Source organism: Cryptotermes secundus, unplaced genomic scaffold, assembly GCF_002891405.2.
Source record: "Cryptotermes secundus unplaced genomic scaffold, Csec_1.0 scaffold736, whole genome shotgun sequence".
NCBI lineage: Eukaryota > Metazoa > Arthropoda > Insecta > Blattodea > Kalotermitidae > Cryptotermes > Cryptotermes secundus.
Window position 1 is genome coordinate 1013082 of NW_019718280.1, and position 18962 is coordinate 1032043.

At 40.4% G+C, this 18962-nt stretch overlaps 1 protein-coding gene across 1 annotated transcript in view; it reads left to right on the forward strand.

Moving 5' to 3' along the window:
• The window catches only part of LOC111875469 (neuroligin-3-like), a 1112233-nt gene that overhangs the window by 627420 nt on the left and 465851 nt on the right, over positions 1-18962 (forward strand). The window lies entirely within an intron of this gene.

Sequence of the window (18962 nt, forward strand, 5' to 3'; positions counted from 1 at the left end):
TAACAGAACAGACATTGAACATAGGAAATATATTTAAAATAATAATAATAATAATAATAATAATAATAATAATTTAATTTGGATTGCGGAGCACGGAGAAATAATTCAGAATTAATCTATCCACTTTATTTCGCCTTTTTGATAGTTTGTCACGAACCTATATGTATTTACGTGTAGTCTACAGGTTTGCTTCAGTCGGGTTCTCGTTACATCCTGAGAACAATCTCCGTGATATGAAATATTTGAAGCTGAATATGTAGCCTTTGATACAATAATTATAATATTAAATAAGGCTCTGTCAAAAAGGTCCGCATTTACTGAAAAGTTTTTTTACAGTAGCCATATTTCGTGTCAGAACATCTGAATTCGAATGAAAAACATTAATTTCTAATAGGCTTAACTGCCTGATTGATAAGCCCACGGAAATGAAAGCTTAAATAGGCTTAGAATACCAAAACTTAAAAAGAATATTTCTTCGGAAGAGCAAATAATTAAGACGAAGGTCAACATGCACAGAGTTAAATTAAAAATATGAATTTAAATATTGATATTGAATGTTTTATAGAAAGCCCGTAACTTTGCGTCATAGACATGCAACCAGATTACCTTTGTGTCAAAGTTAAAACTGTTCGGAAAATCAAGTATCCAGCCGTTGAGATGTTGGAGATGTTTACTTTAAGGCACAGACTGCTTCATCTCTAGGGGTTAGTTACGTCGTTTCCGCAAAGTTTTCATTAAGTTTCATTCCCTGTTTAAATGGAATAGCATTACAAGTGTTGCCAATCTCCCACATCAGACGTTAAATGAGATGAAATTAACTCTGTGGAAGGTCACATTTCCACGAAGCGTTATGGTGTGTCTGTGTTTTTCTTCGTATAATATTTGATATTTAAAAACCCTTCACAGTCGATGACGTCGACCCACAGCATTCTTACGTAATGATTTGGATGGACATTTATTTTTCTTTCTACATCAACATCTAACTGTTTCCTTTATTATAACGCCCTGCTATTTTATGTGCGTGTGTAAATTTTTTAAGCTTTCGTGTATTATTTTTGTTTTATATATTTTCCCCTTCTTTCACTGTAATTTCTCTTCTTATTTCCTTTCATTCCTTTAAATCTTCCTCACGTTTTACTGATTTTCGCTTTTTCGGTCTTATTTCTCATTATTATTATTATTTCTTTATCTTTATTCATGCTCACTGTGTAATTAATATAGACTATCATATTTTGTATTTTGTTTCTTTAATTATTTTTGTGTATTTCTCTCTGTTCCTGCTAGCTTTGTAATTGGCCGCTGTGCTGTTATGTTTGCACGTAAATAATAAGCACCAATTGAATTGAATTGAATTGAATTGAAAATTTAGTTTCTGTTCTTTCTTACTGCTTTTCTTCTTTTCATTATCCTGTTCTTTCGTCAATATTTGAGGCACAGATTTCTTCTTACCTGCCTATCGTCTCATTCTTTCTGTTTTTCCTTCTGCTTTCTTTTTGTTACTCGTTGCCGTATTGCTTCTGTTTCTCCTTCCTGTTGTCAAAGTTTCATGAAACTTGTTCCTATTTCTTTCTTAACTCATATCTCAAAACTATTGTGTGCTTTTATGCTACTCATTTCATTTATTATGTTAGCTTCCTGCTCTTCCTGTCATAACTCTTCTCTCTTAGCCATTCAGCCCCTTACTCCTTCCACTCCGTATAAGAGTAGCCAACACGATTCAAATATTGTTTCCAAGGAAGGAACCCCACACTAAGATATGGCGACAGAGAGTGTTATTTCTTCGTGGTCATTTACTTGGAATAGAAAATGTGTCCGAGATTTGAAGTTTGCTTTGCAGTGACTGCGAAGTGTGTTCCCTTTGCGATGTCAGGTAGGTAGAAACTCACCCACATCTCGGATGGATGTAAACAGACTCCCTCTGCTTGTTTGGGATTGCTGCTGGAGCCTGAAAATGGAGGCAGTTCTCACCTCCGAAACTTTCATGCATTTCTACCAGACTATACGGCTTCTCATGTCACGTTATAGTATCCAGTTGTTACATTGCAAATGGAATGCTGAAGAAGGCTTTCAGGATAAGCCCGAAGGAAAGGAATCCTGGTAGATCATGCAAACAGCGGAATTTATAGGAGCAGGAATAGGACATGGGCCTAATCCTTGATTGGTCGAGGAGAGGAAGACGGAAAGGAAGACCACGAGAAGTAACAAACGAGATAATTGCATCTAGCAGAATCTTTATTTAGAAGCTGATAGTCTCGTAGACGAAGAAGAAATTTCTTGCCTGTCAGACAGCAGAAAGTTTCATAACCGTGTTCACAAAGCATGACACCTTCCCTTACGAATCTGCAAGAAATCCAGTCCATGCCACTGTTTCATGTTTTTCTTGCTCGTAAATGCACAATATTCAATTCCGCGAACCAAAAACAAAACATGCCAAGTGAGAAAGTAAAGTTGTTCCTGTGCTTAACTATTTAAGCACTACGCTGTGAAGGCGTGGATACATATATCCACGTCGCCTTGACATTGGCATTAGTTGCGGGTGAAAGTGTATCGTTGTAATAATGAGAGAATTTGAGAAGGATTATGTTAAATTTGAGGATATTATGTCAATTTGGATGCAGTGGTGTGTGATATTAAACTAAATTTGTAATGAAATGTATATTTTAGAACCGAAATGTGTTGAAGTGGTCAAGAATAGGGCGCAGTGGCCTACTGTCATAACGCTTCGAGCTGTATTACAGTTCAGGATTTCACGGCGAGATGAAGGAACGAAACACATATACCGTATAAGTGCGATTATAAGGCGTCACACAATTTTTCTTTTTCGCTGAAAAAATCAATTTTTACAAAAGCTATATAAAAATAAACTCCTCCCCATAAGGAATTCATGTCTTTGATTCACGGCTTCTCAGTTACGACTGCCCGCAAACTACCGTTGTTATCCCCTATAAATCTTCGGCCCGGAACTACAGAAAACACGTTACCTGCTCTCTAAGCAGTATTGTGTGCGCATGTGCAAGCTGTTCTGACACAAAGAAAACAGTGCTCCAGTATTGTTCCGTGGCGGTACGTGTTTATCAATATGTTGTTTAGAAGCGGGTTGCATGACCCCGTTCTATTGTTGCGTACGTATACGTTTTATTTCTTAGCAACGGCCTTTCCTGTTACTCAAACAGTTCTTGCGTGGAGTCAGTACGCCACAAAATTTATTATTGAGGACCCGAAAATAAGGCTACTTCTTATTTTTATGAAACGGTATTTTGAGAAACATCCCGCCCTCTGTTTGGCCGGGCCGATTATTTTTGTAGAAACAAACGCTCTCCCCTCACATTGACCGTGCTACACATTTCAGAAGTACGAATTGGAGCGTTCAGCCCCAGATTTTAGTAGTGCAATGTTTTATTTATTGTTTATTCATTTACGTTCTTAACGATGCTGTCAAGGTAGAATGATAGGTTGAGTAACAAATGCTGAAATAGAAGCGATTCGGTCGTAACCTGTTACAAAGAATTATCCCGACATTCGCTTATGGAGACAGGAAAACCAGTAAAACCTCAGTCAGGTTAATGTGTGTCGTGGTGGAGAATGGAAACTGAGAACTTCGGAACAAAAGGCAGAAGCTTTATCGCCTGAACCAGCTTTGCCTGTTACTATTACTGCTCAGAAATCGTTCATGCTTGCTCTATGTGCCTTGGTCTTGTAATATCCATAGAAATTTCTGGGTGTGAGCATGTGCGCAACAAAACACAGATGCACACACTTGACAAACGAACTCCTTTGAACACACAGTGTACACGTATATACGAGTTACGTATTGAATGTGGCCCAGGCGGACGTAAAACATTACGAGAGTGCCCAGTGTTTTCCCACAAGAGTGCAGCACCATGCGGTAACATGCCACGGAGTAGGACGCTTGTGTATGACGTGTTCATTAGCAGATGAGTATAGTTCTATACAAACACATCTGGAACAAGTAGTGTAATTACATCGGGTTTCTGACTAACAGCCAGCAACAACCAAAGTCTTTTTATAAGGGTGAAGGAAGTATAACCTCGATGTAGATGTAGCTAACAACTTGCTGAATGTATAACTTTTATGCAACGCTTAATTTTTTGCCTAAAATGAAAAACGGACAGTAAATAAAGCGCCCAAGGGGAGGTGTCTCCTTCTGATCTTGACTGAGGAAATGGTTACACTCACTGAAGAGAACCGTGATTTTCCTCAATCCAGTACTTGGATAACACCTTACAATAATCCAGGACCGTTCTTGATCATATTCAAACCTCATATATTCGTCGTAGTCGTTATCATCATCATCATCATCATCATCATCATCATCAATCTTCATTATCAATCATCATTATCTGCAAGGGTTGAAATTCTTATCCTGTTCCGCCCTTAATTTCTAAGCAACTATGAAGTGTAAGGATGAGTACCTCTGTAATTCCTCTACCAATATTAATGTAAAGAAGCAGCTCACAATGGCCGCGCGGTCTAAGGAATAAACTGTCTTCACTCGCTTGAACACTGGGATCGTAGGTTCGGATCCCACTCATGGCATCGATATCTGTATACTGTGCGTTTATTCTGTTTGTGCTGTCCTTTGTGCAGGTAACGGCCTTACGACGGGCTGGTTCCCCGTACAAGGAGGCCTACCCACTGTGTAAAAAGGTTAAGAAACTGAAAAAAAGCGACAAAGGTCCCACAGAGGACTGTAGAGCCATAGAAAGATGGATAAATACGTGTAGATAGATAAATGGATAGATAGATAATACAAAATATTACAGGTTATTTCTCTGTCCGTCTCTTCACACCATTTGTGATCACCGACCCACTTTTGCCCTTCACCGCCCTCCTCAGTTATTACTGCTTCGTTAGTCAACGTATCTTTATAATCCCGTACAGGCCGGAGATAGGATGGAGTGGTATAGACTGGACTAATCTGACTCAGGATAGGGACCAGTGGTGGGCTCTTGTGAACATGGTAATAAACATTCGGGTTCCATATATTGTTGAGTGTCTGCGCAACTGTCAGTTTCTCAAGAAGGACTAAGGGATAGTTATAGGCCTCAGCTGATTTTACCTTTCTTTCTGAGTGTCATGAATTCTGCCTCCCGCCCAACCGTTATTAACGAGTGTAGATAGTTAAACGCTGCTTCACAGGGACTTAGGAGACCACAAGCATTCAGCTCGTCATGTACAGGGTGACCATACTTCCCGGTGTTTGTGTCTTGCCCTCGTGCCCTTGCGCGTTAGTTAACTGTTCAAAACGTCCAGGATTTCAGTGCTAGATCATGATTGTTCTCATAAAATGATATTTATCCCTGGAGGGGACGTTTGTTTAGAAACATCTTGTTACACAAAAAAGAACACATATTAAGCGTTCCAGTGTACAGCATTGTTGGCGAGAACGTGCAAACAAAACGAGCGGATCGGAGCTAGTTATTGTTGCTTTATTCCAGTTCCGGGAGCTGAGCTCTATGTTACCAAATGAGGTCAATTGGCTCTGGGCTTTCAAAGCTACTGTTCTCCGTTGCAATGTGTTCTCTGTAAAATTTGTGAACTTTAAAGTGTCGAAACGTAATTACGTTTTCACAGGAACTGTAAACAATGAATTTAAATCTACCCCCATTGGAAAGAGTGTTTCTGTAGTGGAAATGAGCGTTGCCGTTGCAGGAAAAGTATTTGAATATTTCCGCGCTTGCTTCGTTTTGGGGAATTAAAGTTAACTTCAGGGAAACGGTTTCTAATTTTACTCTTAAGTTAAAACTTAGGCAACTATTGAAGGAGACATATTCGTAAAAGTAGTGTGGAGTTGTGGGACTAAGGAAGAAGAAGAGCAAGAACAAGCAAAACAAAAACAAAAGCGATAAAGAAGGCGAGGAGGACGACGAAATTTACTTCGAGGATAATTTTTTCTTGATAAAAGAAGAGATGTGGTCGTGCAAATGTGCCCTCCATTTCCTTCCATGCCATCTATTCCACCCTCCCCCCTTTTCTTAAAGTGTGGTCTGGGCCCTCTTTCGAAAAATATCGGCACCTTACACAACACGAAATTTAGACCAGGAATAAAATGGCATCCATCTGGAGCTTAACTACCAGATTTTTATTACTGTCAGACAGTTGCGGATTTGTGATTTTGGTGCTCTCTTTCTGACGAGAGGACGGTTCTGCAGTTTATAACTGCTGCTGGGCCTCGCCAGCGCAGTCATTTTCGGGTCCGAGTTCAATTTGACTCATCATATTTTACCATCTCAGAATTGAGACTTCGATTTTCTTCGCCGGGCTACGGTGGAGGCATTCCGCCCCGCTTCCACACGGGTAATTCCTGTCAGAGTCAGAGTTATTTTACGGTTGTCGTTTTACTGCCAGTGAGTTCGTCTTGGCGACAAGCCTCGGTGAGACTCACGACACAGTAATTTTATTTTGCAACTAAACACTTGCGGCTATATTCCTTATGTAATATCCTCTCTGACGAGAGGACAGGTCTTTTATATTTGCTGCTGGCCCTCACCAGCGCAGTCATTAGTAGGTTCAGGTCCCACGGGACTCGTGACCACATTTTACTGTCTAATGCTAGGTCCTGTCTGTATATTTATCCTGCTTATATCTTGGCACGGACTGCATATAAAACACCGCATCAAATTATTGTTATATCAAATTGTTACCTTGAAAACTTGCTTGTTTCCGAAGCCGTTACTCAGTAACGGTTGTCTGCTGGCTTCACAGTACTTGCCTTGAGCAAATATGCCACATTTTGTAACATTCTCATATGGGAACATATCGATAACTTTTATCCATTCATTTCTTTTCACGATACAAACGCCGAATCCGGAATCTAAGGATGGATTTAAAAAACTTGTCTTTTATTAAGACCTTTTTTTATTTATTCCTTTACTCCCAGAGCGAAATGTTTACCCGCCCTAACACCAACACTTCGCATCCCATGTGCACCAATACTTTGCATCCCTCTTTTGGGTTTAAGAAATTCAGTACACCGCAACTCCCCTTTCCACATCCCCTATTGAAACTCACCCACTGAACCGTATTCCAAAATCCTCTCCCAGTGCTCATCCCTGCATCTATCCCTTTCACATCTCTCCTCTTCGTATATTCAGCGAGAAAATGCGTCACAGTTTTTGCCAACCTTTGTTTGTGGGATATCTAACAGCTGTCCTTCATGATCTCTCAGTACAGCGTACTCCCGCCATGTTGAGTCCTGGCTCGGCTCGACAGTGCAGCACCCAACGTAAACCAACCCACTACAGTGCCCTCCTTCCTTGAAATATTACATGAGATTACAGAGTTCTGGTGTATGTTCAGCTAAGTAAGCGAGACTTTGACCTAAAACCGTAACATGCATTGTCCTGAGTAGAACTATATTATCGTATGTACATAACACTGAACACGAAAACCTCAAAATTGTTTGGCGTATACACGAATAATGTAATCAAAACCAAGCCGAAACACGTAGTGTCAAAGTGTTTAATGTTAAACTGAAATTAAGTAGTGAATAAACAAGTGTTGAAATTTTAATCGTTTCTTGCATCCTGTTGTGTGTTTTAATCAATAGTAGAGTGAATTTATTATTGAGCGTAAGTCTGGAAAAGATACAAGGTCGAATGAGTGAAAAGTGAATGTGACCGCGTGTAATTATACAGCCGTGTTCATACACCTGAAGATGACCTGTTAAGGTCGAAACATGTAGTGATAATGTGATAATAAAAAACGTGTTGTGTAATCGGTAAATTCACTCTACTATTAAGTGTTGCAATATTGACTGACGATAGGTACATGGACGTTAAGTTAAACAGTTGCAACAGGACGCTGAAATACCGAGGAATTGGTGTAGAATTATTTGAACTGAAAATCAACTGCATTTAGCTCTATGTGCGATGGTCACAATAGACGAACTTGTGATATTATCTCTGTTCATTCTTTCACATTAGCCTTTTGAAGTATCAAAGTTTAGTAGAAGGGCATATGAACAAGAAGTTCTAGTAAGAAATAATCATCCGCTTTCTTTTCATACGACACGAACCGCATAGAAATGGACGCGTCCAACAATTCTTCCATCATTGTGTGTATTCTTGCCCCGGGAACATATTCACCTATCCGTTGCGTAGCAACGATAGGAGGATACACATACAGACACAGACTGATGGGAGGGATTTATGTAGCACGTCGTTGAGATTGGTTTGAGTGTTATGATACCAAGTTTCGTAATGATTCATAAAGATTGCTCCTGTGCCGTTCACCCGATTTGTCAGCGATTTCTGTAAACTGTACAACTGAAGCCGGATGCCTGAGAATGCGCTTCGTCTGAAGGCGATCTCAGCCCTGGTTTCCGGCTGACCAACCTGTGGCTCACCTAACGGATTTCAGTTTATAAAACTTCTAATAAATTAAACACAAAGTCGACCCTGGGGCACAACACCTGTCCCTCTCATCCTTGACTCGATGAGTGTGATAATAGCTACTGGACCATTGTAGTTGAAAAGTCATCATTAAATTAATGAATATAGGTCAGTGTAAATCTGTACTTGGTTTCGAGGAGGCAGATTTGCGTTCATTCCATTCTGCAGCCCACCCTGCTCCACGTTTCTGCAGTGTATATTTCACTCCCGTGAACAGAAGCTTGATATACAGTTCTACGGGACAGGAACACGTATGAGTTTCTGACAAAGTGAATTGTGAAGAGTTAAGTTGTAACGTGGAACCCACATCGTTTCGCCTCCAGTTGCGCTGAACATAAGTGACTCGCGTAGCAGGGTCCTGCGGTTCAACGGATCTACATCAAACTTGGACCAGATTTAAGCCAGTACCAACCGCCATCACAGCACATCTCATTAAGATCCACTTTACGATGTTGTCAGTGCCTGGTTTATATAATTTCGAATAGTGGAATGAATGAGGAAAAGTGAATGGAAAATATTTGGAAGATAACGGTTGCGGCCTAAGCTACTAACCACATATGTGCTTGGAACGACCGAGGAAAATCACCTTAAATCTTAATTGGACGTTCTCCAAGATGTTCCTCATTTGGATGCATGTCTCATCTTTCTAGAAATAGCCGAATATAATATCCGTTATAGTTCAGTTTGTTTCGACATCAGAACAACAGAGCGTTACCTTAACAGTAAAGTTCCACGTTAGTGTGATCTCAACTTATTTCAATTCATGTTATTACCTGTAAATATAAGGTAACGTTTCCCCTGTGCTTTTCTAATAAAGCACTGTGCCGTGAAGGCGTATAGGGGAATGGCTATATAGCTCCATGCTTTATGATCTCACTAGTTTGAAGTGAGTGGTCCGACGCGCGCCCCGGCCACTTTACCCCTGAGGAAAGAGACCCCGGGACACATTGGATAGGAAGCTACGTGAAACCCAGAGCCGGTCTGGAAGACGTGGAGAACAAAAAATTCTTGATCCTACCAGGACTCGAACTCTGACCTTTCGGTCGTCCAGCCAGCAGTCAGTCGCCATACTGCACTAGCCCGGCTCCCGATCTTGCCTGAAAGAAACTCAGTTTCACATCAATAAAAACAGAAAGCAACTTCGTTTGTTATTGTTTATCCTGATATACTGGAACTTACAGAAATCCTTTTTCAGAGGTGAAATGTCAATGTGTTTACATAGTTGAAAAATTAAAAAGCATAAATTCTCCTTTTTTTTTTTTTCAAGTTGTACGTCTTCATTTAGCACGTGTTGCACAATTTATTTCTGCCTGTTTGGCTATCATTTATATGAAGCGTGTGTTGTACACTGGTGCAATTTTGTGGTGATGTGTTTTATTCCGTTTTGTCGTGTGCAAGTGTTATAAAGTGACATCAGTTTATAATTCGAAGTTTAAATTTAAAATTACAAATTAGAAACACAGGGTGCGACAGTGCACAAAAGATTAGCAAATCTTTCAGCAATTTTAATGCCTTGATGAAGCCCAAATAGGCTTAAATATGTTGCGCAGTACGTGTATTAAATGAAGACATACAATTTGAAAAGATTGAGAGTTTAAAAATTTTAAATTTGAAAACTTTCAGTGTGAGTTGCACGTGGGACGGCATTGAATATATCGTAACGGATTTGATCAGCGCGTTGCCAGGCAACAGCTCTGTATACACGGTCCACTACGCAACAATAGAAGAAGCTGAGTGCTTCCTGTAGATTCGACAGATGGGCCAGTGGACTGGCTGGATAACGATCACGTGATGTGTGTGTTACTGTAGGTCCATATTCGTTGCGCGGTTCTGTATGGTTGTGAAACCTAGTCTCTGACTTTAAGGGAGAAGCATAGACTTAGGGCGTTTGAGAGCAGGGTGTTGTGGAGAATATTTGGACCGAATTGAGATGAAGTGACAGGACTTTTGGAGACAACTACACAATGAGGAGCTTCATAACGTTTACTCTTCGCCAAGTAGAAATAAAATGGTAAAGTCAAGGAAGATGAGAAGCAGACCATGTAGCACGAATTGGGGTGAAGGGGAATGCATATAGGATATTGGTGGGAAAGCCAGAAGGAGAAATAACACCAGGAAGACTAGGAAGCAGGTGGGTGGTTAATATTAAAATGGACCTTACAGATATAGAATGGGATGGTATGGATTGGATTAATCTGGATCAGGGTAGGTAACAGTGGAGAGCTCTTGTAAACACGGTAATGAACCCTTGAGTTTCATAAAATGCTGGGAAATTCTTGAGTGGCTGCAGAATTGGCGGCTTCCAAGAAGGGCTCAGCTCTGTGAGTGATAACCACAAACGATCGTGTTACAGTATTTGTGAATGCACTTGAAATTAACAGGGAGAATTTAGGAATAGAATTTACTCAAATATATATTGTGCTATTGACTGGGGTGCCAGTTCAGCAGCCCTGTACGTATATTGCCTTTGTTCCACACAGACCTACCATGTGGGTTATATTTTGGTTTGATATTGGTTTTATCGGTAGGATTTTATTGTTTTATGCGGGTACATCGTACGTTTATATTCTGCAAGGGAAGGAACCACCCAACTCTTCATGAAGTCAGTCACATTCCATGATAAATACTAGCAGACCTACATGTATTTTCATTGAAATGTTATCAGTTCTCGCAGAATAAATACGACGCAGTGAAACAGGACAAATAATTTACCCACTCAGATATTTTGTATATGGAACCTGTTGCCGCGAAACAATTCGTTTGTCAGGTGACCAGAAATCGCGTAATTTGAGTTTTCACTAACCATTCAACTAACTAATCCCATGAAGCCGAGCCATAGTTAACATGCCACCAGTTGTGCAGTTAGTCAAGAATTTACCAATATTTTATAGAACCCGAATGTTCATTGCCGTGTTCACAAGAGCCCTGCGCCAGTACTAACCTGCTCATACCTCTCTAAGCTTAATTTCATTAATATCTTCCTATGTACCTATAGTTCTTCTTAGTATTCTCTTTCTTTCCGGCTTTCCCACCAAAATTCTATATACATTCCAGTTCACTATTCGTGCTACATGCCCTGCCCATCTCATCCCCCTTGACTTCATTATTCTAATGATACTTGGAGAGGAATACAAGTTATGGGGCTCCGCATTGTGCAGTTTTCTCCAACCTCCTGTCACTTCATCCCTCTTCGGTCCAAATATTCTAATAAGTACTCTCACCATCAAACACCTTCAGTCCGTGTTCCTCCCCTAATATCAGATAAAAAGATTCACACCCATACTAAACCACGGACAAAATTATAGTTTTGTATGCCAAAGTTTTTACGCCTTTAGAGAGCAGACGAGAAGACAAAAGGTTTTGAACTGAATGATAGAAAGCATTGCTTGAGTTCGCTCTCCTCTTAATTTCCTCCTGAATCAAGTTTTGATTAGCTACTGTCGTTCCCGAATATTTGTACTGTGCAACATTTCCAAAACTGGTTTGTTATATTTATGTCACACACCGTTAGTATGAATGTATGTGTGTGTGTGTGTGTGTGTGTGTGTATATATATATATATATATGTAATCTGTTACAGCGACCCTGCAGTAATCTGTATTGCTTGATTTCAATCTTTGACCGTAGTAAGTACGTTGCTGTAAGTAATTCTTCAAGTTCGGAACTGTTATATACGAGCACACTATTCAGTTTGACCCCAATTAAGGTGAGTGAGTGGATGAGTCAATTGTCGGTCACATCAGCATAAGACTGAAGTCAAAATGTCTGTAGCAAAGCAGTTTAAGATGCAATAAAAGTGTGTGTACTGCAGATTTTGAAAGTTTCTGGCTGACATTTCTAAAACTGCAAAATGAAGTTGTCGTGTGTAGAAGCAGGGGATCGTGATTGAGTCGTAAGTAAAAGCGAAATTTGAGGGATATGGTCTTCCTGATACTAATGACAGACACTGAAATTCCGAAGATATATATCGGTTCCACCCCCTCCCCCCTCTCTTCCCCTCCCTCTCTCTTCAGTTCACAAATTAACTGTTCTTTAAATATGAACAGTAAACATATATCACGCGACCCCTACGCACTGTTTCCCTGTGACGTCACCGATCCTGCACCAGCTTGCTCTACTGTTGCTTGCGCGTATCGTGTTCACAGAGATGTTGCCTAGCAACGCGTTGATGAACTACGCAACAGTATCAATACAGCGATGCTGGGCTAATCCAGTTTCACTTGGACAAGGGACGTATATTTGCCCTTTCCCGAGTTTTTGGTATCCATCTTTGTGTCCGCGATTCCGTTACGTCTCTGCCTCTGTTTGGCCTCTCTTGGCCTCCGTGACCCGTTTCCCCCACCAACCACCATATAACAAACCACTTTTTTCAACTTAGGACACTTCCATCCCGAAGCTGGATGCATTATGGTTCCCCTAAACATATTTAACTTAGTATAAGTTGTCATAACCCAGAAGACCACAATATTTATACTTTTACGCCTGAGTAAATTAAAAATGAAGCTATCTGTGTAATAGTCCTTCTAGGTACATAGGTTTTGATACGTGGAGTCTTGCATTTTCCAGGCAATCGACTGGCAGATGGCGGTGAGGTTGTCAGCCTTACACGCCGGCCGCCGTTTACCCCCAGGAAGATTCCTGATGCTCATTTCTGTTGGAGGCTGAATCCACCCCAGGACCATTGTCCGGCTGGGAATGATTAAGTCAGTTGAAAAGTCAGATCAACTCATCGGCAATCGAACCAACCCGCGACCTTCCGGCTTGTCGCGTAGTGCCTCAACCAGTTACGTTAGTGCGTGACGCTATTACGTGTGAATGTAGCATAAAAATCATGTTAATTCCACAAACATGAATAGTAATCTTAAAACGATTAAGCCTGTGTGTATTAAAATCAGTTTAGAATATTTGACACAGTAGAGCAAAAGTGGATACAGTTCATACATTCCTGAATCTGAATAACACGTAATGTGGAAGTAGAGATTCTGTAAACAGGCACTTCCTTCTTGAAGAATAGAACAAATATTTGCTTTCGAGGGATTCAGTATGCAGAAAACGAATACTAGAGAAATAAACAGCACATCAGAGATGTATGTTCACGTTTATTAATTCCAGTCACGTAGAGCTCCTGAATTACATGGCGTGCAGTCAAGAAGTCTTTTTTTTTTTTGCCCAGGATTTCTCTTGAGTTAATATTTTTCTGAAGCGTGTGCCAGTTATACTCAGGGATTTGTTGCCGTACAAGAAGGAGGGTTGTCTCTTTCCTCGGCCTTCTCTTCAACCTGTGATATGAAGACGGTAAATTCCTCCGAAAGCTTCTACCAGACACACTGGATCACGTCTCAGAAGATAGTAATGTTCATAATCATCGCCGTGCTAACCTCAAGGCTCATCTTCATCTCTATTTTTCCCTCTCTCCGGCATTTCCTGAATAGTTTTTGATACGACTTCTCTTCAGTTTATTGCACTTGTTGTGACTGTGTCACACTCTCCAGTCACAGTACTGCTACCTTCATGTACAGCGTGGTTCCATTTCATGCCACACAAACTCTCTCTCTGTCTTCGTGTGTGTGTGTGTGGGGGGGGGGGGCTGATGCACGCATAACGGCACATAAATATTAAAATTTCTCGCTCAGCCTCTTACTGCAAGGAAATGCATTTCGGGGAAGTGAGATCGAAGCCTTAAGGGAGGAAATTTAAAGCCGAGGGAAAGGCAGTAACAAGAGAGTACATAATAATGTATTATGACGAGCTTCATGAATTGTGCCCCTCAACCGATATTTCTTGGAGATCAGATCTAGGAGGAGAAATGGCTGAAACATGTGGAACCCACGAATAAGAAATGTTCTCATAAATTTTGAGCTAAAATTTGAAGATCAAAGGAATTAGTTGAAAGTCAGCCTGTGAAGAGAAAGCTAGGAAGTTTGTGTGAAATGGCCGCCAGCCAGCGAGGTGATAGACAGTTGTCAGTTGAGCTTTGAATTCTGCACTGGGAGGCTGTGAAGATAGGACTTGAGTGCGGGAAGCTGAAGAACCATCATTGTTAGAAGCCGTTGTCAGATAAAGGCTACTAAAGACACATCAGGTTAGCGAAGACTTAACGAATTGTGTTTGTAAAGTGTGGAAATTAATGATAGCGCTTTAATTATTTGTATTTACGAATAGATTCGTTTAACATTGTCGCTTGCAGTATGTATAAGTGATCTGAATCAGTGACTCGATTTATTGATCATTTACAAGTCGTAGCTGCAAGTAATTATAACATTATCGCTGATTTGTAGACTTTACAAATCACTAAAAGCTAAATTATCTTCAGCCTGCTATGTCCTCACCAGCCGTTCCTTGGCAACGGCTTCTAACATTGGAGATTCTTCAGCTTCACGTGCTTACTCACATTCTCGGCTGGTAATCGTCTCACAACTGAGCTAACTACACCGACTAAGTCTTCTCTTCACACACTTCCGTACAGAACAGACCTTCGGATCTGTGGGTCCAACCTTGTTACTTGCTTATAACATCTCGGCACGGATCACGTAGAAAACACATCTCTTCCATTGTTGAAGTTCAACTGATGTATTGTTAAGAATCTGCTGCTTAGGAAGGGAATTTGTTTACTGAAGCATTGCCCAGAAACGGATCTCGTATATCCGTCTGTCTCGCGATCGTTGCATAGGAACGGTACTACACACTACAATACTAACATCTTTATTCTTCTGTGTTTTTCATACATCTGGCCTATAATGGCTGGTGAACGAGCCACGGTATTGATTTTGAATACAAGTGGCGGCCACTAGAACTCTGGCAAGTCGGCAGAGAAACCACATTTTGATTTTCATATGATGTAATATTTTCGAAATATTTTGAAAATATTGTATATAATATTTACATTACTCAATGTGAGGGGTATCTTGTCATTCCCCTGTGATGTCAAATAATGTCATATTTTCAGTTAAAAATGGAAAATATAGAATATGCGANGACAAACAGCCCCCCCCCATCACGGCATCTGCTCTAATATAACTGCTCTGCTGTCCGTTTTATTCTGCGGGCCTGAAAGATAACATCTTAGCGTGTTAAGATATTTTCTGCTTATTCTTGCACTGCATCTGATGCTTTGAAAGTGGTATGGAAGTACTGATACTGAATTCTTGTATATGATTCTAATCCTAATCCCTGGTATAATTTTAATTGTATGAGTATACATTGTTTGGATAAATGTGTTTGTCACTCCTTAACCCATTAGCTTTTACAGTTATATGTAGCAGGAAAGCAACCATACCACGAGCCAGGTTATAGTACGTTTTGCAAAAGGAAATATTAACAGGAGTGTCATTGAATTGCATTCTGCGAGAACAGTGTATAACGGAAATATCTTTGCTTTATCGGTTTGAGATATGATACAAGAGTGTTATTGATGAAATTGTACAAAAATATCGGGAAATATGTCTACGTTTTCACATCTTACATTAAAATATATTACCACGTGTAGGGGTTGTTGCGTGGCTTATAAGACGAGTTTTGGATTGGATGGTTGGATTTATTGACACCTTCTATGCAATACTCGGGAACTACAGGAAATACAGCTGATGCACACCCTTTATAGCTCACCGTTACACACGCACTAGCACTAGTCGTATCCTGACAACGGATTTGTAGTAATCTCGCTGTCACTTCAAATTACAAAGGGAGTTTTTTTTTCAAAGCCTCATTCCTTTCTTGCCATTTCTTCTCAATCACCTTCGACTGCCATCTCCAGAACTAGAGCCAATTGCAATTCTGTCTGTGAGAGAGTCTCCTTATATAGCCTCGGGGCCGACCGACAGGAAACACTGCTTCCTCTATCGTTGCGAAGATGTGTTATTCCATTACTGCTTACATATTTGTTGCCGTGTGAATATGTTTACCGATTCGTTACCTACCAGTGGCTCTATACGTCACAGTATCATAAGAAAGTTCAGATTGATTTACAAAGAGCAAATCATGCTGTGTTGGGAGTATTGTGCTGTAATATTTTATTAAACAATTCCTAAAGAAAGCTGCCTAATTTCGAGACATACATTGTCACACAATAGTCATATTCGCACCGGCATTCCTTCTCCCGCAAAGATTAGACTCACTGAATGTCGTTGTGAAAATGAAATTGGAAATACAGTTAACATTTCGTGACATGACGTGTGTTCCAAGTTCTGTGATAGTTAACCAATAAATTCTGTAATTATTATTAGGGCTAAATATTGGATATCTTCGCTGCATAAAGTTGCGCGAAGAAAGCTTCCATTTGGAGTGTAATTTTCTGTATGTTGACGTCAAAACATTCGGTGGTAAAACATATACGTCGAAAGTAGACTTAAAAAGGGGGATTCGTAAATAAAGTATATACCTCCATATACAACTGCTACATGGGACAAGTTATAGGTCTTCTATTGACAGTCGTTTATTGTCAATATTCGAATTTGTACACGAGCTAACTCGTTTTTGGACGCAACCACCATATGACTACTCCCACTGCTGTTTCTAAATTTCCCAAGGGATGAACCCGGAGCCGCTGCCCGCCAGCATCGCACAAACAGCGCCGGTAACAAGTCGGGGTCAGTCTAAGTCGTCTGTGGTACGGTTCCTTGTGGTTTATCAAAGCCATCTCCAATATTCTGCAACTGTACGATCATTGACCTTGTTTCTGCTATCTTTCAATATGTCGTTTTGAATTTCCCCCCAATTTCTTTGGGTGTAACTTCCGGCCGCTCTCATTTCAGAGGACAAGAGATAGATACATATGCACAAAAGAAATGAAGGAAGAGAAAACAAATTGGGGGCTACATATATAAGAAATATAATTATAATTAAGGTCAGAGGAAAAAAGAATTGGATGGAATAATAATTTGAAATTGTTTCTGTAAATCTTTAATGCTAAAAATAAAAAAAAAAAATACAGGATGTTCCAAAAATGCTACCATGCTGGAAAGCTTGCTGTTTCCTCAACTGAATCAATATTCTGATGACTGCATCTTCCAGCTAGATGGGGCTCCGCATCATTTTCATAGGAGGGTTCACGAAAGTTTGAATCGTGTGTTTCCTCAGCTATGGATCGGATACCATGACCCCAATGACAATTTCTCTGGTGGCCACCCAGGTCTCCGGACCTGACGCTCTGCGGTTTCTTCTTGTGGGGCTATGTGAAAGACGCTGTGTACGTGTCACCATTGCCAAGGAATTTGCAGGAGCTCCAGAATTGAATTGTGGCTGCTGTGAGAGCAGTAAAGCGGATGTGTTTCAGCGAGTTTGCCAAGAAATTGACTATCGGGTGGACGTGAGCCTTGTGACACGGGGTGCACACATTGAGGGCTTGTAACGAACAGGTATGAATCTTGGGGGCGTGGTGTGTATATGTCAATAAATCCATTCATCCAATCAAAACACGTCTATGAGTCAAGGACAACCCCCCAAATCGTGACAATACGAATATAAGGTATCTGCGTTCATGGAGTTGAGCCTTTCTCGAGAAGCTGGTGGTTGCTCAGTTACTCGACAGTTTCCCAAAAAGTAGGGAACCGGTAGGTTCAGTTCCGTGTTTTAAAGAGCCATCCACTAATCCCTATCCTGAACTAGAGTAATCCAGTCCGTACCGCTCTATCCTATCTCTGTTAAATCCACTTTAATATTATACTCCAACTTACATCTTGATCATCTTTGGCTTTCCGTCCAAAATTGTACATGAAATCATCTCTTGCCCTCTACATGCCCTACCCATCTCATCCTTTAGTCTATCATTCTTATTATACTTGAAGAGTACAAGTTACATTCCTCATTATGCAGTTTTCTCCAACATTGTATCCCTTCATCCCTTTTAGGACCAAATATTCTCAACACCCTGTTCTCATACACCCGCAGTATATGTTCCTCTCTTAATGTAAGACATCAAATTCCACACCCATACAAAACCACAGACAGAACGATAGTTTTGTATACTCAAATATATGGAATGTTACATCAGTGAAAATATAGTTTCTTCTTATGTGTAGGTTTTGGGCCAGAAGATACCAAGCCCTATAGCAATAACTCTCCGTTCGTTCGTTCGTTCNTCTTTCTTTCTTTCTTTCTTTCTTTCTTTCTTTCTTTCTTTCTTTCTTTCTTTCTTTCTTTCTTTCTTTCTTTCTTTCTTTCTTTCTTTCTTTCTTTCTTTCTTTCTTTCTTTCTTTCTTTCTTTCTTTCTTTCTTTCTTTCTTTCTTTCTTTCTTTCTTTCTTTCTTTCTTTCTTTCTTTCTTTCTTTCTTTCTTTCTTCAATTGCTCTACAGTCCAATGTTTGGGCCCGGCTCCTTCTTATTTTCATTTTCGTAGTGCTGTACAGAGCCGGTACAACTCCTTGGACGGGGGATCAGCCAGTCGAAAGGCCTCTACTTAAAAACAGGATCTCACAAACGCAGAATAATGGCCACGTATTTCCATGCCTCGAGTGGGATTCGAAACCACGATCTAAGTGTTTGAGCGGGCGAAGACAGTTCACGTCTTAGAACGCGCGCCCGGCCACTGCGACCGACGACAACAGTAACTCG